At 37.6% G+C, this 21,633-nt stretch overlaps 1 protein-coding gene across 1 annotated transcript in view; it reads right to left on the reverse strand.

The window, feature by feature from the left end:
* Positions 1-4,316: 4,316 nt before the first annotated feature.
* Positions 4,317-21,633, reverse strand: part of LOC129719125 (mitochondrial cardiolipin hydrolase) — a 243,734-nt gene continuing 226,417 nt past the window's right edge. The window contains exon 5 of the mRNA XM_055670556.1: positions 4,317-4,631. The gene's annotated coding sequence lies outside the window, so the exon portion shown is untranslated. The remainder of the gene's footprint in view (positions 4,632-21,633) is intronic.

Here is a 21,633-nt window from a genome sequence, read left to right on the forward strand (position 1 = left end):
TCACAAAGGCAGTTAGTTCGACTATGCAGAACTGATATGAAGTCGATTCAATCAAACAGCATGAACAGAATTTCGTCGTCTCCCAGCTGCTCAGTTGCAACATGATGCAACACGCAACAGCGAGCAAACGAAATCGCTTGATGTTAGAAACCGCAACACGATACGGGTTAAAATCGTTGCGGGTGTGAGAGCACCATCGGTGTTTAGTCGCTGAAATCAAATATCGAATGCGAATTGTGGAATAATTCGTCTAAAGAATATGAGAGAATTAGACAACTGAACAGGTCTATTTTCAATAAAAACTCTCTAAGTCAATTTTAGTAACAGATACGAATTTTTTGTCTTCGGCAAAGTTGGTCGTATTGGTTATACCTATAACTTTACCGAAGACACCAACTCTGTATCTTGATGGAGCAAAAAAATAAATTTTTCAGCTCACTTTTGGGGAGATTAATCACAAATCTCATTGCACCAAAAGATGCAAGAGGTATTACCCAATATCTCAGGAGCAGCACGGTTCTTGTCGCTTCTCAGCGTGTGTCGTCAGACTGCCGTTATTGCCCCACTACTGAGGCAGCATAAAGGTTGCCATCAGCAAATCCAATTTGGAGCAGCAAAATGCCTTTCACAAGGCAAATAAACAATTGTTTGAAGGTTAATAATTTTTTGACAACTCAAGCGAGCAATCAGTGCTGGATAGTAGCAATTTGAATCTGTAGCAGTCGTCTAATTTACAGAATGTGAAACAGCTTTTACAGCTCGTGTTTTCAGTGCCACTAGCTTTTATTCCCCCACTGTTGAGGCAGCACAAAGCAAGCATTAGTAGACTTTATGACTCATTAATGAAACACCTACAAGCATTTCTTAATAGTGTGCGTAGTTCTACGTCAGTTATGCGGTCATGTCTTGGATACAGCCTCCTACTTTTTTTTCAGTTTCGGGATGCAAAGCAAACAACGCAATTTATTTTCCTACCTAAATGCTCCCCTCATTTGAAATATGCTTAAGAGATACACAGCAGAAGTACTGCAGTGAGCTCTGTTGTTTAATTATCTCACCACTTTAATCCAAGGTGTCTTTTTGCCTGCTCCTCAGATACCCACGATTCGCTGCTCTCTTCAAACAAGTATGTCACTTTGCTCACCACTCCTATGCATTAGAGATAGTCAAAAGCGTATTAGAAATGGAAGGAAAGCCACTGACAGAGGAAGGGACTGGTGCTACGACGTTCAGATTTAGAACTCGACCTTCTGTTTATCTTTACACAGACTTCGCAGCCGACCATTCAGTGTACAGGCCAATTGGTCGACATGCGATCAAACCGAACCAAGCGCCATGTTTTGGAAAATTGAGTTATCAACACTAGTGGATGTGAAAACCAACAATCTATCTTTTAAGGAAAAACATTTACAGTTTATAATGATAATATAACAAAAGTTCTTTGTAGCAGAAACATACGGGGAGGTCGAACTTTAAACATCGATTAGGCGTCGTACACAAATTACGTAACGCATGAAGGGAGGGAGGGGGGTTGAGTCCGCGTTACTTATTGTTACATAGGGGGGTGGGGGGTAGTTGAGGCCGTTACCTAACTGTGATGTTTTTTTTGTTCACACAACATTCATTTGACACGGCACAATACAGCCGTAATGTTTGCTCAAAATTGCAAATCTGGAAGGGGGGCAGGATGTCCAGCGTTACGTATTTTAGGGGAGGGGATCATATCGAACGTTACTCATCGTTACATAGGGGGTAGGAGGTCTGAAATCTAGGTTTTTAGCGTTACGTAATTTGTGTACGACGCCTTACTCGAAATAATGGTTTTGGCACTTGGTTCGGTCTGGTCACACGCCGGCCAATTGCGGTGCTAGCGCTACGATTCTACTGACACTAACAGTCTCTCCCGAGCCGAGACTCGAACCTACCACGACTGGCTTGTGTGCCATCTGGGAGATGTACATAAGTAATGGTGCCCAAATAGACGCACCGATCTGCAAACTGCGTTCGATCGAGTAGACCACAGAATACTTCTAGCTAAACTCGAAAAACTTTGCGTTTCATCCACTCTTGTGCAATGTTTCGAGTCGGATTGGATTATCCAAACATTCTGTGTGAAGATAGGAGTTCGGTTTTTAGCACACTCCACAAATATCTCTGGAGTTCCACAAGGCAGCAATCGTGGACCGCAACTATTCATGTTGTTAATCAATGATATTTCTCTACTACCTCGGGATGGTTGCCGTGAATTGTACGCCGATGGCGTTAAACTTTTTAAAGTTGTGAGAAATACTGCGGACTGCATTGAGCTTCAGCGACTAGTGGATATTTTCAGTGTTCCAAAAACTTTCTTTCTGAAAACACTGAAATGTAGTATCATCTCCTTCTATCGGACAAAGAAACCAATCTTGTTTGGATATACTATGTTCGGTCAGCTTATAGCGAACGTGGCACAGATGACGAGATCTGGAACTTATGAAATGATCTCTAAGACTAATCGACAACTCGAATTTATGTTCAAGATTGCGATTATTTGATGTAGAAGAAATTGTGCAAAATATAATTAAAAATAATTAACGGCAACACTTTTACTGACTACATGATTTATGCACTATGGAATTATGAAAGAATCGGCGCCTCAGAAAACCAAGAAAAATGTTAACAAAACTTCATGAAACGATATAAAAAACCAGAGTGTTGTGTTCGAGTGGCCCTGAAAAGGACCGTTTTAGTTTTTTGTATGGACGAAAATGGTACTAATATTGTAGACGAAATTTAAATTCGACATCGATCGAGATTGGCTATTTTCTACTGATAATGCAGATTCCGTTAAAAAGAATCATTCAACATTATTCAAACAATTAAAACTTTTTCTATTGTCAGAAGAAACTGGTTTTGTGAATCCACAAGCAGTCATTGCAAGCTCTTCGCTCTGACTGCCTGCATATCAAGGCTAACAACACGAAATAAAATTAATTAGTTTTTCTCGCAAGTTAGTTAGTGAGAGCGAAGTTTATTCCAACAAAATTACACTTTGCGAAGTATGCCACAAAAATCCTAAAAAACTACATCCGGAAAACGTCGACATAAAATAATCCTTATTTTCTGGCTCGAGATATTGGAAATGATATCTCGACTACGTTGTAGACAAAAAAGATCGTGACTGTTTACCACTCATCTTTCAATTGGTCCCCAGGTAATCAATTATCATTTCTCACCTTTTATTCGAACAAAATCCCCACTATCAAACCGGTTTGAATCACGACAATCCTCCCTTGGAACAAGTCAAAGTTCTCACTATTCCACTGCATATCCACCTTCCTTCCCCTGGCCAAATGCGGAACCGTTTTGTTCATACTGATGTTCGGCACGATTTGCACACTTCACATAACAACACCAACAGCATCGTCAACTAGTGGCATCAATGCCGGCATCTCGGTGCAGTTATGGAAACAAGTGTATGAATTATTGGAATTTAAGTTTACATCATCTCGTTTGCTATCGCCGATGAGAAATCTCCCGCTCCGTTGACTAGAGTTACAGTGCTGAGCAAAATACAGATGAATTGTTTCTTCCCATCCATGGCCTAATTTCGATCGACGTTAAAGGCATTATTCAATAGACCGATGTATTTATAGCAGGCTATAATTGACTGTGCACAGTTACTACCGGTTACTAGGTTTTTAGTGATTTATGAATGCAACTCGCCTACACATGCACACAATGTTAATTACTGCGCGGAATAAATTACTACAAACAGGGGAGAATCTTTTGGCGCCATTCCTGGTGCAGCGGAGACCGGTTCGAACTGGCTAACACAAGACAACCCTGTCCCCGGGAGTATTTTTCCCCCGAACGACCGAACGAACGAATGATTCAGCTGTGTTTGGCAGCGGCTGCGACAGTGCGAAATTGAATCTTCTCGACTTCGCGGAATGACCGATATTGGATTGGGTTAGCAAGAACAGCGCCGCGAAACAAGAAACCGCGTGACAACCAAAACCGCCCACAAGTTTCTACGGGATGTGTAACATTCTGTATTGCGTCATAGATTAGTCACGTGACAAGTCATCCCAAGTCGGATCGTTACGATGATAGTGGATGGTTTTCCTACTGTGTTGCGATTCGGTTGTGTATTCAGATGAACAAGTTAGATTTTTGAATCGACGTTTCTATTCAATTGCAAGCAACTTCGCAAGATTTTGAGATCCTATTAACATTCGACTTTATAATAGAGAACGAACATTAGAAGAGCCTCCTGAATGGGAGTGACGTAGAAAAAAGCTAAACAAATAATTTTGTAGCGAGAAATGGTAATTGAAATTCTTTATTACTCATATTCTAAACACTTGGTCTGTTGTCGTTACTTGTTACATTTAACATCTACTCTAGAATATATTTTCTAACAGATCAACATTTTAAATTCGCATTTCTTTGAAATCTTTTTTTTATATAATATTATTCGAGGAAGTTTAAATCTCTGCGCGAAAGTCTAACATTAAGTTTTGTATAACGAACACTGTTATTGTTGTGGTAATATTATTTTTAATCCATCTGAGAAGAAACGGCCATTTAAAAGTACCTTTAGTAGCGTTTGACTGCTGATCGAAGTTCAGTTTCGTCAGATGATTTTCCTAAAATTGAAGAAGAACAAAAAAATACAATTAAAATTCGTTATCAATTCCAAATACAATGTAAATAGTATAGAATAGTGATGTATATGTATTTCCCTAACAGTTTTTTCTGCACAAAATATTTGAGTTTTTCCCTTTGAAAAGTAAAATCAAGTAAAATATTTGGATTATGTATTTTGCATTTAAATTTGGTTTTTGATTTTCCGTTTGCTAAATCCACTACACAGGATCTAGTTGAGTCATTCCATGCTACTTCGCACATCGATCCAGATCGACCATTTCCTATTTCGCTAAAACTTTTCACAGTTGTTCCTTTTTAATAAAGAAGTCATTTTATGGTATCAGTCCTTCATGTAGACTCGCGACTGCTGTTCCAAAAAGGCCTATTCCAAATGGTGACTGATAGTTAAAAATGTCTATATCAGAAAAACTTGTTTGATTGAAATGGTATTTTTAGCAAAGTTGTAGGTAATAAAATTGTGGTTCTAGAGAAAATATTTTCACTGTAAAAAACTCTTTTTTTCTGTGCCAAATTTTCGAAATTGTCACAAAATATCAAATATCACAAAAAGTACCTTTTTTAAATTTAATTTTTTTACACATTGAAGATGACAATATGTACCATTATCTGTCGAAATTTGGTGATGGTAACATGAAAAACAAAAAAGTTAGGAACGTTAGAGTATTTTGACATTTTCAATTCAACTTTTTTTGAGTGTTTTTTTTTTTAGCTTAACATAGCAAGGTATTTTTTAAAATATTAAATATTTTGTGACAATTTGTTCAATTTGGCACAGGAAAAAAATTTACAGTGTATTTATTATTCCTAAAACTGCAATTTTATTACCTACAACTTTGCTGAAGACACCATTTCAATCAAACAAACCGTTTTTCTGATACAGAATTTTTTACCTAACCCGTAAGGCCCTTTTGAAGCAGCAGTAGTGAGTCTAGAAATGATATAATAAAATGAACTCTTTATCAAAACGGAACAACTGTGAAAAGTTTCAGCGGAATCGGAAAAGACATGCCAAAAAAAATATTTTATTCTACCTATTTTCCACGGCATGCCTCAGGTTGTATCCACTTCACAGGGCCTAGACTGATGTCCTGATAGTAAATACTACAAGGTATACAGCCCTATGGTTGTATAGAATGGTAACGTGTAATACTGGAATAACTGTAGCTGTAACGTGTAAAAATAAAAAAATACTGTAACGTGTAATACTGTAATTACCGTAAACTAGGGTGACTTTGATCACTTTTTTGATTGTATCTTAAATATTTTCAGAATATACTGAAAACAATATTCTTTGATATTTTTAAAATAAGTACTGGCATGCATTGAAAAAGATTCAGTCACTACTTCAAAAGTTTAGCAACAATTTTGCTGTTTTTAAATATGCTCTAAAAATTTTACACCAATAATCATTCCGGGGTGACTTTGATAACTTTATTGATTTGATGAATTTGGAGTAACATTTTGCTACTTTCACTAAATTGAACAGCCTCAAACGACTTAAACGAGTTTATAAATATGGAAAGCAATTTGTGGGCCATTCACATTCTACGTGAACAGTTTATAATGGCGAATGTCCAAGATTCATACAAAATTTTCAAAATATATATGAATGATTATTCACTGAGAGAGAAGGTGGTCTAAAATCGTCAAAAACTAGTCCACGAGGAATATGACTTATGAAATTGTCCAAATTTGCATGTTACTTCACGTCTTGGGTTTTTGTTAAAAAGAAATATGTAATACGCTGTGGAGAAAATTGGGACTCAACATTGCCTTCGAGGAAAAACTTGCAAAAATAACAATAAAATGTATTGTTATAATATTTGTTTATCTTAAGAACTAATCTGGGAACAAAATAAAAACACTTTACGTATTGCAACTTGTTGTTTTGAATCTGCTTGAACCGATTGTTTGTATGCAACAAAAATCGTCAAAAATACACTTTATTTTCAAATAATATTTTAGCATGAAAAACACTCTTTAAATAGCAGGAAATGCATGAATAGTAGCAATGCGAACATATATCCACACAATTAGTGAAGATTACGACAAATCCCAAGCACTATGAGCGCCTTTTTACCACATTTTCAGAAAAGAGGTATAGTGATCAAAGTCACCCCAGTTTACGGTACTGTAATGACTGACACAATAAATTCGTTTGTTTAGTGATTTACGTATTTTAATTCTCACCCTTCCCTTCATTTTTTTCAGAAAAATCTAATTACACTCGAAAGAACTTCATTTACACCTGGTGATGTTTTGCCAGTAGCGTTTTTTTTTTGTGCAAACAACATTTAACAATTACAACGAAGTTAACGTTTAAATAGATTCATTTTTTTTGCTTCACAAGTTAGTTGCATTTGCCAACAATTACATTCACTGTATTATGAAGACAGCTTAAATAAGTATATTATTTTATTTGTAAAGTTAAAAATGAAAAAAAATCTAACAATGTTTGAATGTAAAACAAGATTCTGAATAGATCTTAGTAAATGGACAAAAAAAATCATAAGCACTAGCCGGCTCTTACTTCTTTATAAATTAATATTTTTAGGAACGTACTCGTTCGATATTATGTCGGTCAAGATTATTTAGTGAATATCGAAGATAAAAAATAAATAAAAACAACGTATAACCGTTGCAACAATGTTCAATTATTGCTGAGTAATTTATGGTTTTTATGGTAATCATGTTCATGAGATAAACTTCCAATCACCAGCAGAAGCAGCATTGCAGTAGAGCTCGCGATTAGAAATCGTGCCCGCTGCAATGATAGACGACGAGAAACTAGCGGCTCTTTACTCCACATATACTCTACGATACTGTGCTTTTTCCAGCATGTTTTCTTTCAAGACATCAACTCCTATTACGCTCTAACAGCAGGTTTAGAAATTGTTCAAGAAGAAGGGTTGTTTCAAATTTTTCGAAAAACCTTTACCTTCGAGACATCCAATTAGTCAAGGTTCATAGAAGCATACATAAATTGACCTATTGGGACGGGGAGACTCTGTCATTTTTTTGGATATTGATACAGAGAATAACAGGGAATGATTGGGATCTGTTCATGTCGTCTGTCCTAGGAATGCTCGCATGTGATTGGTTCATTGTTCGTGTAAATTTGTCCTTGACACTTTTTCATAGATTTTTACCACTTTGCAATGAAAAAATAATGATAACTAGCGTATTACAAAATTGTTCAACATTTTATCTATCCACCAACATATTGGTTAATGTTATCCATCGTGTGGTTATGTTGTTATTATCGTTTGAAATCTGACGCAAAATTTGCCAGTTTCATCTACAATTTTACAGAATGCATGCCAGTATAGAAAACAAAGACGTAGTCCCACGTCAAAATGTCATTCCTGCTTTCGTGACGACACTGGAAAAGATTAAATTTCACAGGTGCAGAATTTTTTAGGGTCAAAATTAATTTTCGGAAAGGGTGTATGTATTTTAGTATACACTTTGTTTGAAGCATTATTCTTATTCAGAACTAGAGTTGTGTTCTGTTTTTTGCGCAGACCTCGCAGCTAACTGTTAGTGTACAGGGCAATTGCAAGCTAGCTCCACGATCTTATTAAAACTAACGGTTCTTCCCAAGCCGGGATTCGAACATGAGCTTGTTAGACCAGCATCGTACCTAGAGACCACCTTGGGGGGTATATCATTGCTCACATCAGCTTACATTGACATTATCAGGTGCGCAAATGCGTAATTTTTCTGTGGCGTGATATACTTTAAATTGTGTGAAAATGTCTGACTTTGTGCCGAATAATCGTCATTTGCGGGGAATGTTATTTTTCTTATTTCGTTCAAAGAAAACGCTAGCTGAATATCACCGAAAGTTAAATAAAGCTTACGTGAATGCTAAGTGAAACAACGTGCCGTGATTCGTTCCATCGCTTTCAAGACGGTAATTTCGATTGTCCGTGTGAAGGAAGACCAAAAATCTTCGAAGACGCTGAATTCGAGGAATTGGTCGATGAATATCCATGCTAAACGCAGGAACAGCTTGCTTGCTGGAGTTACCTGTCAAGCCATTTCCAAGCGATGGGATTGAGTAGAAAACTCATAGTATGAAAATATCGAATTCAATTGATGCGATTGAACCCTGCATGAAAAACGACCACAATACGAGCAGAAGCACGAAAAAGTGATTCTACTGCATGACAATGATCGACCTCATAGTGCCGAAGTTGTTAAAACTTACATGGCAACGTTCTAATGGAAAGTTCGACCTCACCCCCCATATTTCCCCAATATTGGCCGATCAGCAGTTCTGCTAATATGAAGGCACCGAAAAATAGCTTGATTCATGGATAGCCTTTTTTTCAACTACGAACCCTTTTACCAATAATCACGATTTCAGATTAGCATATAACAATCCCAAAAGTACTATAATTGTGAAAATGCTTGTTATCTGAAAGTTCATCATGAAAATAATCTAATACATAAATTAAGCTTACTCCACAACGAAAAAACACGTACCTACTTTCTTGTGTCATACATTCACGCACATCTGCTGTTCCAATGATAAAATTGTTATTACCACCTTTTATTTGTCACCTGATAAAAAATTGAGAAAAAGGTTCAAGACTGTATGATCAACAGTCTTACCACAAACAATTTCCCAAACGCAGACATCAAAAAGGTAGATGAAATAATATCAAGCGTACGATCATTGTTCTTGTTCCTTTTGACACGTGTTCGTAGAAATCGAAAGCGCTGATCGTCGCTCTATTGTCCCCATCTTCCAACATCCACTGTCAGGCACCTGTAACTGGCGTTCATGACGACTTGCAAGACCATTGAGTACAAGCCTTTCACGCAATGGATTCCGAACCTGTGCTGTGTTGGAAGCGGCATATTTGTTGGCTGCAGCACTTTCCAGAGTACCTGGTATGTTTGTCAAAACAGTGTCTGTTCTCCATGTTAGGGGCGGTTGATCAACGTCCTGATGCCAGCGTGGGATTCTGAACAGTGTTGTCAGGATGGTCTTTCGGCGAGACTGAGGGTTGGTGCAGGCCTTTTCAGCCGTAGAAAAACAATCAGTACAGGAAGTTAATGACCTAGGCAATGAAAACGGACTAACGATTGGAAACTCGGATCATGGAACTGCAAGTTGTCCGTAAGTTCGACATTGTAGCGCTGCAGGAGGTATGCTGGAAAGGAGTATCGGTACATACGTACAGAGATGGTAACACCATCTACCAGTGCTGGGCGCAGCTTTTATTGTGATGAAAAAAGTAGAAGCGCGTGATTGGGTGATGGCCAATTGACAGCAGAATGTGCTGACAACAGAATCTGCTTGACAACAGAACATGTAGAAGGCCTGCACCACAAAGTCGCTACTGAGTATTCGCAAAGCATTGAGGCAGTGTTGCCAGATGAGGGAGAGCTCACCGAAGCCTTTCAAGAGGACTGCTGGAATACTGCGAAATCAACCATAAACAACGCAGTGGAAGATGCTGTTGGATTCGTCGAGAGGAATCGACGTAATGGCTAGTTTCACTAGGAGTGTCAAACGATTTTAGACGAGAGGAATACAGAGGACCAAGACGGTAGGAGGAACGACTTCGTCAGCACAGCGGATGAGGGAGACATACCGCCTCCCACGATAAGTGAAGCTAAGAATGGTATCAAGCAGATCAAGAACAATAAATCCGCTGGAAAAGAGAGCTCCGCAGCGGAGTTTATCAAGCTGGGCCCGGAAAGGTTGGCTTCTCGTCTACATTTGATAGTTAGGATCTGGGATACAGAACAGCTACCGGAGGACTGGAAGGAAGGAGTAGTATGCCCAATATACAAGAAGGGCGACAAGTTGGAATGTGACCATGATTCTCAGTGCAGCCTACAAAGTGCTTTTCAAGATCATCTTTCACCGTCTCTCGCCACTAGCGCGAAGATTTATGGCAAGTTATCTAGCCGGTTTTGTGGATGGGTGATCGACTACGGACCGAATCTTCACGCTGCGGCAGATCTTCCAAAAAGGTCGCGAATACCGAGTTCCAACGCACCTATTCATAGATTTGAAGGCCGCTTACGACATTATCAACCGTGTCGAGCTATGGAAAGTCATCGACGCAAATGGCTTCCTTGCGAAACAAACAAGACTGATCAAGGGCACGATAGATGGTGTACAGTGCTGTGTGAAAATGTTATGAATCGTGCGGCCTTTGACATGCGGGACACGATCTTCAGTTAATCCAACCAGTTCATCTGCTTCGCTGAGGATGAGGTCTTTGGCGGAAGGACGTTCCAGGTGGTTGCTGAGCAGTATACCAAGCACATGAAGCAGGAAAGATTGGATTGCAGGTGAATTCGTCGAAGTATTTATTAGCAGGGGGAACCGAGCACGACAGAGCTTCCATGGGCAGTAGCGAAGCGATCAAAAAAGATAAGATCGAGGTGGTTGTCGTAGACGTACTGTAGCTGGAAGTCGTGCCTACTGCAGACTCCACAAGACGTTGAGGTCTGGCAAACTTCGCCCATATACAAGATTCCCATAAGACCGGTAGTCCCTTACGGTCACGTGGCATGGACAATGCTCGAGGAGGACTTGCAAGCACTAGCCGTTTTTGAACGACGTGTGCTTAGAACCATCAACAATCCCACAAAAATGGGGTTCGTCTCGAATCCGGCCTGGGACGTGCAACGTGCTAAGTAGTTGGACCAACTGGATTAAGATCTCGGAAACATAGGGCGCTAAAGAAACTGGAGACAAGCTGCCGAGTGCGTTGGCGTAACATTGTGACGCAAGTGAAATCCTGAGAGATTTTCCAGCAAGAAAGCAAGTGAGATGAGTTTACCAAATCTACAGTGTCGGACATAAGTTAAGCAACTAGTTTGAGATATGCAAACCAGACTAAAACAATATAAATTTAAGCGACACTCATTGCTTTTTTTTTTCATTTACATCATTTCAGAGAGGTTGCAGTTATTTTTTTTTTTTTTGAATAATATTATGTAAATATAAAAGAAGTTGAAATACAATGATTTTTAACTAGTAGGGTCGGTATTACAGACTTTTCGAAAAACCGGTATTTCGGTATTCATAAAAATAAAAACCGATAAAACCGGTAAAAAACCGGGATTTTTATTTCTTTCGGATTAATACAAACCAGGGGTGACTCGTGGTCTTCAAACCTACTTTTTCAACTACAAAGTTCTTAAAATCATAGTTCGGGGAAGTAATGATGATTGTCCGCGGAAAAAAAACGCAAGTCATTTTCCCTGTACTATTTAAAAATAAAACTGAAAAATTATTAAAGATATGGGGTGTCGAACGTCTTCGGTAGTGGTTTTCTGCCGCAGTCTTATGCAAAAACCTGCTGAAGTAAGCCACTGCCGAAAACGTTACCTACATAAATTTGGATTTGAAATTTATTTTTTGCTTAGCGTCTCAGGTTGCATCTATGTATGGACGTGTCGCTGCATGATTATGTTTTTGCATTTATGAGTACCTCTGCTTTATTACGATCCAGGTTTTTTTTCTAAGATTAGGACCTTTGCGACCATTATTTTGATCTCTTGTGGTATACGATCCAGATACAACACTGGATAACAGTGTTTGAAAAACTCCAATGAATGAATCTAGTGATATGATTACGAAGAACATAATTTCGAAACTAATGTAATAACGAAAAAAAAAATGCAGATTTTTATTTAAATTTTCCTTCACATCGCAAAACTTAGTTTCAAATTAGTGAACAATAATAAATTTCGTAGAAAAACAATATTTGAAACTGTTGAGAAGAGTATATGAATGAAATAAAAAAAAGAAATCACGATCAGACCAGAATTTACTTTTTACGAATCCGAATGAATCGAAGGTGAATACTTCTTTATTCTGTTCGATGCTCTTTAAACAATTCGTCCAAATTATTTATTACTATTATTATTATTTTATTAACTTTAGCTTCTAATGGGAAACGAAAAATGTGGCATATGAACAAATTTGTAACTAAAATAGAAATAAATATTTGAAATAACTGAAATAGAAATTAATATTTGAAATAGAAAAAGCAGAAACTTGTACACGAGTGAGGCCGGGTACATTCAGCTAGTTGCTAATAAAAACCCACTGCGGTACGGGCGACGAAGCTTTGACCATGCTACAGCTATTTAAATTTCACTTTTTCAAGGAGCAGTAATTTTTAGGATAAAATCTTTATTGGTTGATTATAACACTTTGTCTCAACAAAAAATAAATTCCTAATCCAAATTTATATTTATTTATATTTTTTTAGTTTTACTTTCAAATAGCACAAAATGAATAATGTCTTGCGTTTTTTCGCTGACATATTTGTAATTACTGCCTCATAATTTGTAGTTAAACTGGTAGGTTTTGAACCTACTCACGCGTTGCCTCTGTGAGTATGAGTGTGTGGAGAGATAAGCTGTTATACTTAAAAAATAAATGCTTTATTGAAGTTTTTTGACATATTATCGATACACACAAATACAAAGAACAAGAACAAACAAAAAGATAACAAAAATTGGTAAATAGGTGAGGGAAAATTAATATATATAATGTTGCTTCTGTCTAAATGTATTTATTATATTAGGGAGCTCACTTAAAATCCTTCAAGGGGCGATAGAGGTCCATGTTTGATGAAAAAAATCCTTCTACTCATATGGTCAAAAGTCAACTACTGCAGAGTTATTCACTAATTTCAGTTTTTGGTTATGTTCGCCTTAAACGAGCAGAAAATTGTGAATTCTACCACACTAAACGAAGGCGCGGCTGATTGCTTTTAAAGTGAAATAGTATCTAAACTAAAAGAATTAGGTGCTTGGTGTCAGAGAACAACTAGTAGAGTAGACTTCAATGTTTAATTTGGTTAACAACAAACTCCATGTTTATCACAAATTTCAGGGAGAAAATTGCTGTTTGTTCCTTTCTATAGGCTTCTTGTTCTTCCTAATTCGACATTTTTAAGACACTATTGATTACGAAATTTACTCAGCTTTTCAAGAAAACCAACAGAATTGAGCTAGCTATCATACTTCTTGTGATAGACCTCGTTAAAAGTAAACATAACCGAAAACAAGAAGAAGAGAATAACTCTGCAGTAGTTAAATTTTGACCATATGCGTAGAATTTTTTTCATCAAATAGGGTCCTCTATCCCTTAAAGAATTTGATTAAAAGTGAGCTACCTTACACCCTGTATACATCGTCATGTGATTTGTAACGACTATACATAAGTGAGAAGCATTCATTAGCCTAACAAAGATTTATGAATATTGTGGGAAGTTTTTTTTCCATTTTAAGAAAAATACCGAAAATATCGGTTTTTTCGTCTCTCCAATACCGGTATTTCGGTATTGAAAAAAATATCGGTTTTACCGGTTTTACCGGTTTTACCGGTTTTTGTTTTACCGGTAGACCACCCTATTTTTAACGCAACAAAAAATTAGGACTAAAAGATATCAATTAATTATTGCTGATTTTCTTAATATTTTGATGCATATCCTTAATGCTTCAGTACAGCTACGCATCGCCGTGAGCCAAGCCTCAATTGTTCCTTATTTTGGATCCTGATGCAAAACAACGCGGTGCGTTTGGGAGAAGTTTCCCTCGGACGACCTGAATGGGCAGCCGTTTCAACCGTTTCTTTATCCATATATCGCTTCAGTATGCGGGATACCACTGACTTGTGGAAACGAAATAGTTCACATACTTCTTTGTGGGTAGCTTCTTGTTGGATTTTTTTTTTGTTTCAAGTCATTACTGTACACATTACGCGACATTTCTATAGATCACCTTGCTCAATACTTCAGCAAATAAAAAAAACACCTACATTCAACAACATTCGATCTATTCATAAAGTTTGAATGTTAGGAACTATAAAACAGTACAGTACAGCATACAGTATTGTCCACGTAATAACCTATATCGACCACTTTGTTCACCAAACTTGCCAGTTGCTTAATTGATGTCACTCGATTCGCAAAACAACAGTGCTATGGGTTTTTTTTTTGAAAGTATTTAGCAGGATTGATAAAAACATCTTGTTATCATAGCAAATGCAGTTTCTTTACGCGGATTTCAGAATTTACGCGGTTTTTTATACGAATTCCGAAATTTACCAACCGTAGTCCTACGTCAAAATTGCCCTCATATTTAAAAAAAAAACTAATATACACTGTTTTGGGAAGTCGCTATTGACGAATAAATGTATAAAGTCGCGACAATGTTTTATTATTTGAGATAGAAACTCTCAAAGAGTGCGAGAAGATTCGCTAGCAAAGAAGATTGGCTAGAAAAAAACATAAATTTCGAACAAAATGAGCGCTTATGTTGATCAAAATAGATGAAATATTCTATTGGCAATGCTATAACAATCATTGAAACCGACATTTATCAATATAAACAAACTTAAAGCAAATAAGTCTCTACAACGATCACATTTTCAGGAGCTTAAAACTTAGTAACTCTACAGGTCGATTTTGCCAAAGGTGGTTTAAGTGGCTAAAGCTTGCAAATCGTCAAATATGCATCAGTACAACGATAATATATTGAACGTTGACCTTCTGGTCGGGCTCCAAGCGAGTAATGATATCTTTATTAATATCCAGATTTCCTTTTATAACTTAAACATAGGTAAACATTTATAGTTATTTCTGCGACAACTGAGGTGACGAGTGCGAACGCGCGTTCTTTTGCATTGTTATTTTGGTAATGGTTTTTTTTCGATAATAAATAAACATTATTGCTATGCGCATGGGTCGCGCTGTGTGCTGAGTTGGTGAGTAGACAAATTGAACGGGACAGAAGGTGTGGACCGTAGAGAATTCCGTTTGTTGTTGTTTATCTGTTTTATCGTTGCGTTAATGACTGATTCATACTACACCATCCCCCTAGAGAGAATAATGTAACAGGGTGAAATTATTCTAAAAATGGCCATTCCCCAGTTATCTCGATTTTTCTTTGTGTTTTTTCTCTCTTTCTTCATTTTTTTTAATTATATATTTATTTTTGTTAACAATACAGAATTTCTAGTTCTTTATCAGTCTATTTTTTTGGATTATTATAGTTTTTCCTGTAGCTATATTTTTTATTTCGCAATTTGGTTCACATACTGACATAACTTTGTATGGTCCTATATAAAATGAGTCTAACTTTCATCTATTTTCGTTTTGTAAATAAACTTTATCTTGAAGTTTAATGTATATTGGGTTTATATTTTCTTCTTGCATTTTTGTCTTTTGAGTTTCTGCTCTAATAGTTTTGTTTTGCTGCTTCTTGCGATATTCGTAATTTATAAGCTCATTTTTTAATGTGTCGATGTTGTAAATGGGTTCCCTTTTACTTTCTAGATTGTCTTGTGGTAGCTTTGCTTTTTTCCAAAAATTAGTTCGAACGGTGTTAAACTATGGTCAGTGTGAGGTGTAGTGTTGTATGAGAATTCGTAATATTTAACCCATTCATCCCAATCTGATTGATGCTCATTGGTGAATGACCGCAGATATTCGTTAAGACACCTGTGGTTTCTCTCCAATGACCCAATCGATTCGATAATTCGATAATTTGTAAGAGTTTGCAATTTTGTTCAAGGATTTCGTTTTTGTATTCGGTTCCTTGGTCGGATCGTAGTTCGATGAAATGTCCATATGTGAGAATAAAGTGTTCTACTAGGGCTTTAGCTATAGTGTTGGCTTCTTTATTTTGAATTGGAATTATAACTATGTACTTGGTTAGATCGCACTGTATTGTAATGCAGTAGCGATTATTGTTAATAGTTCTTGGTAGAGGTCCTACCGTATCTACTGATATAATTTCAAATGCTCTCGATGGTGTTGTGGTTATCACCATCGGTTGTTTGGTATGCATGATAATTTTGTTTCTTTTGCACAATTCGCAGGCCCTTACGAATTGAGCAATAGACCCTTTGATATCGCGACATTTATAATTCTGACGTACACGTTGGTACAATCGATGTTGTCCTACATGTCCTGTGGGTGTGTTGTGGTGGTTATGTAAAATTGTTTGGATTTCGCTAATATCCTCAATAAATTTTGGTTCTTTGTAAATAATTTTTTGCAAATCTTTTAAGATGTTGTTTACCATTATTTTAAAATAATTCATAGATATCATTTGAAAATAATATCCTCTGCAGAGAGCGCTATTTTGTGCGTACGATAGTTTTGAAACGCTATTGAAAGCATTCCAACTGGTTATTCTAAAACGCCATGATTTTTTTGGAATATTTTTAAAGAAAATGTAAAATTAAAGTTCTAAAACTTATGCTATATAAAAGTAAAAAGGGGTAAAGATATCAATCATAAATAAATATTGAAATAAGTCAAGGAAGAAGAAAATTAGAAAATATGTTGGCACTGTGTAAACAATAATGCAATTGCAAATACCGATTGGCAAAGATGTATATGTTTTAATGGAAAGAGCTACAATGCAATACTGCGTATATTTGTAGAACTCCGCCACACCACTTCAGGCTGGAAAAAAGATTTAATATTTGCTTCGACATCAACGGCCTAAAAAAACATTAATACGCTGCAGCAAAATCAACTCCCCCTTCGAGGCAACTAGAAATCCGAAATCCAACAACGTTGGTTGCCCTGGATGCAACACCTGAATTCTACTTCGCATTAAATCCTTGAACTCCAGCAGCAGCGTCTTTCCTTTCCTCGTCGGATCAACAGCGCACATTGGAAGCAAAAATTGCGTCGTTTTGATTGTCGTCTGCTGCTGCTGCTGCTGCTGCCACCAGAGGAGGAAAGAGGCCGGTTTTCCCGAAACCGATTCGACGAATAACAATAAAGTTATAATGAATGGTCGGGCTTGCGTTGCAAACAATAAAGAAACGGGAATCCTTTTCTTCGAGCTTCTTTCGAGAGTCAGGAGGACAGGAGATCTAGCAGCCGCGGTCTGTTATACCCCCGGATCGTTCGCGAAGGATATGAGCGCTTGATGGTGGGGAGATCGAAGAAAGACTACCCGCAGGGTAAATGTGAGTGCAAACAATCAAATTGAATATTTCAACTGCCGACTCAAACCGCTTCGCGATACTGTCTGGAAGCAAAGTGGGGCGCGCGCGAATCCGCGGGTGAAATTGTACGAGTTCGCATTAGAAAAAGGAACGGGGAAAAGGACGAGTTTGACTGGGAGCAGTATTGCTGTTGTTGGGAAATCTGGCTGGCAGTGTACAAGGATTCTTCCCATCGTAAGGGATGCAGCAAATACGGCAGAAAGGGAAAGTTTTCGAATCCAGCGGCTGTGGAATATGCGATGAAGGCGATGATGATGACGATGATTACGACGACGACTGCAGCTGTGACAGGGACGACGTGGGATGAACTGGCTGGGCATCCCACGGAACGGAGAGAGGGTTCAGCTTGGTTTAGCTTGGGTCTGATTACCGGCTGGCTCTCTGTGTGTGTGCGGTTGTGTGACTACGGTTGCTTATTGCGGATCAACATTTTCCAGCTAGACGGTGGCGACGCTGGCAGTACGACTGTGACAGAATCATGACGGTGTCCTTGAACTTCAATAATGAACTTTAGGAAAGCGTCGCGTCATCGTCAGCTTTTCAGGTATATGGGCAATGACAGGAAGAGTCTGCGTGGTGTTTGAGAGAAAAGGGTTCTGTTTATGGGGAAGGCGCTGCCTCCCGTTCACTGCACGGACTACTGTTGCTTCGGTATTGTGCTTTCATGCCGTTTGGCGAATGAATTGTCGGACAAAGAGTCCACAAAGAGCCTTCCACAGAAAGGAGAGCCACTTTCGTACCGGCAATTGCTCGCTTTAGAGCTTGTGCTTTCATTTTACCACTCCATCATTCTAATTTGAATAAAGAATATCCTTTCTTACGTTGAGTTACAGCGAAGGTATTAATGGTTTACTGGTCGTGCGTTTGTATGGTATTCTGAAGTAAATCATGGTACAATAGTTTTTATTATGGTTTCTATATGATATTAGGAATCCTCCGATGTTTCAGATTTAGATTTTTAAACATTCGAACTGTAGACACATCGAACTTACGTAGGTAGAGCGGGGCTAGTTGGTTACGGAGTAAGTTGGTCAATGAGAATATCTTCGAATCTACGTACCAAAAAAATCGTGTAATATGGGTGATATGTAGCAGATAACCAGAGAAAATAAAGTACAGTTTTAATTAGGACGTATAATAAATACAGGTTGGTGCCAAATTGGCCATCAATTCTACTCGGTTTTCAAGTTGAAACTTTTTGTCTAAACAAAGCTAGCCAAATTAAAATAAACCTAGTTCAATGCGTAATGAAAGTACTTTTTGTTAGTTTTAAGTTGTGTAAAACAAATTTTCACTAACATTTTTTTTTCATGTATTTTAAGTAATTTTCATATTCAATACATGAGGGGCTAGTTGGCCACATACTAGCGGGGCTGGTTGGTCCTATGCACATCATCAATGAATTCAAGTAATCAAGTATATGCAATTCCAGGAACGGCGCATTTCGTAATGCATACTAAAACCAAACTAAACCAACATGTGCTCTGCTTAGCCAAACCGTTTATTTTAAATGATAAACAATTTGGTTAAAGTTATCTTCATTTCGTCGTCATTTTCATAAATGTTCACTGGACACTATAAATGCCGAGTCATTGATCTAAAATAATCATAACGTACACTAATACATCGACAAATGCCTCTTACCCGACGAAAATTTCATCAAATGCAAGTTTTCAACAACAAAAAAAAACTTATGAGGCTTTGGTAGTGTGCTTGTGATTGCAGATGCGAATCTAGAATTCGGTTCCGGTTCTCAATTTAATCCGTGTTGTCTTTGATTTAGTGTCCAACCAAACCATTAGAGAGATTTCATCATATACCTTTCGTTGGGTATGAAAAAATAATACGATTTTTTACATGCAATTATGAGTTACATTTCTCATGGATTAGGATCTCGGGAAGCGAACGTATTAACAAAAAATCGGAAGAGGTTTGACTTCCACTGAGACGCTACAGGCTGCCGCAAATGCAGTGAGGAAGGATAGCTGACTCGTCTTTCCGAAATAAAAATGGTCAATTTACCCCACACCCTGACCAATTTACCCCACCTGAGGGGCTAGTTGGACAAATTGACATCAACTCAAAAAACATAAAATATCCGCAAAATCGTAAACTATTTTGAGTCGGTCATATTTTTTTCTACACGCAAAACTTTTCCTTATTACCTTAGAAGCAATAGCGCAAAATTGCCTTTAAGGTAACAAACCTATTACTAAAAAGGCAATAAAATTCTTCCCCAGTCAAGTAACAACACATACTGTCATATATTTAGCACGTGTTACGGGAGTACGACCATCTAATAATGGTCGTGCAACCACATGCAAGATTTTTTCTGTCATAAACTGCTCCCTTTCCATCTCAAGTTAAAAAAAAATCACACACCGTCGCATATGTTGCACATGTTCTAAGTTTCTTCAATCTCCAATTCATCCGGTGAGCGTGTATTAGTTCGCTCGTTGTATGCATACGGCGTAGAGGAAGAATATGACAAGAGCTGCCAAGCAGCATTTTCCCCGTCATAGAGTATGCAAACGTTGATGATTTCAAAGACTTGAAATGTGTCTTTAAATGACATCACGATCTGTAAACTGCGTTAGAGAAAAACAAAAACATTCGCTTTCTTGCAAGCTATTTAAAACACATACTCATTGGTTCATGGAAACTCATTTGCACCTGTTTGAAAATACAAAACTCGTGCCCATCCAGAACAATATTCGCAACTTCGGCAACTCTGTTCAGACAGTATAACATATTTTCATTTCATGTAAACACTGGGGGACGAAACGAAAGTGTTTCTAATTAGACATTTGAGGTTGACGGGTGAGATTCTCATTATGTGAGGATGAAAGGAAGCAAAAATGAATCTGATCGTTGCATCAATACAAATGCAGCGAGTGAAGTCTTGCTAACACATGCACTGCGGTGCTTGGCTGTATGTTCTCCTGCAGAAACACATACAAGCGTGTGCCCGTCATAATTTTTGTTACTTTTCGGTTATTACTATTTGTGTATAATGCGCAGTCATAAGACACAATAAGTAATAAAAAATTGCCCTAAAGTAATAAAATGTTCCCCGTTTGCGTTGGGTGTAGGAGCTACAGACTTTACGCAACATTTTCATGCAATGAGTTTTTACCATAACATTCCCTAGAAAAAGTTACAGAGCATTTTGACCAAAAATGACCAACTAGCCCCGCTCTACCCTAATATAAAAAATCTTCCTTAGAAGATTTTTTGTATTGTAACAATATAAAAACAAACAAAAAGTTCTTTTATACTTAACCCTCTAGTGTCCAATGCCGCCATTTGGCGGGCTTCAGTCGAAGTTCTGAAAAGCTTCAATAAATACTTTCAAAAAGTTTTTAAATAGTTTATTTGACACGACACGATACAATTTATGTTTAACTGAGCCAAGTACATTTTTTTTTAAATTCTAAATTAGCAGGGAAAAGAGGGAGGCCTTTTTTTTTATTCTCGCGGCCGACTAGGAGCTAGTGGGGATTTAAGGTGAGAGGAGGGGTGTTACAATTTTGTTTTTAACTATTTTATATTACAGAATGTATTCATTTGTACGTAACTAACCAGTGATGTTCTATTTGAGCAGTTTTGGTCTGAGGTGTCTGCGTAAACATAGAGATGCCGAGTCTTCGTTTTAGTGTCTCCAGCCGGGTGTATCATTCTCTTTCAGTTTGTGACAGAAATTGTATTCTAGCAAATAGATAAAAGAAATCAAATTTTAATGCCAGCATTTTTTATAAACCCGTATAGCTGTGTCATGTACTGGAGATCACCGCTTCCCAGAATGTCTCTAACGGGTACGTTCGGTTGTTTTCCTCGGGCCCGAAGGGAATCTATAAACTCAGACATAACACCACAGTATTCGGTACACGACCAAACAACATGCTCGATGTCATGGTAGCCATCGCCACAAACGCAGTGATTACTGTCTACAAGCCCTATAC

This window comes from Wyeomyia smithii, chromosome 1, assembly GCF_029784165.1.
Source record: "Wyeomyia smithii strain HCP4-BCI-WySm-NY-G18 chromosome 1, ASM2978416v1, whole genome shotgun sequence".
Taxonomy (NCBI): Eukaryota; Metazoa; Arthropoda; class Insecta; order Diptera; family Culicidae; genus Wyeomyia; species Wyeomyia smithii.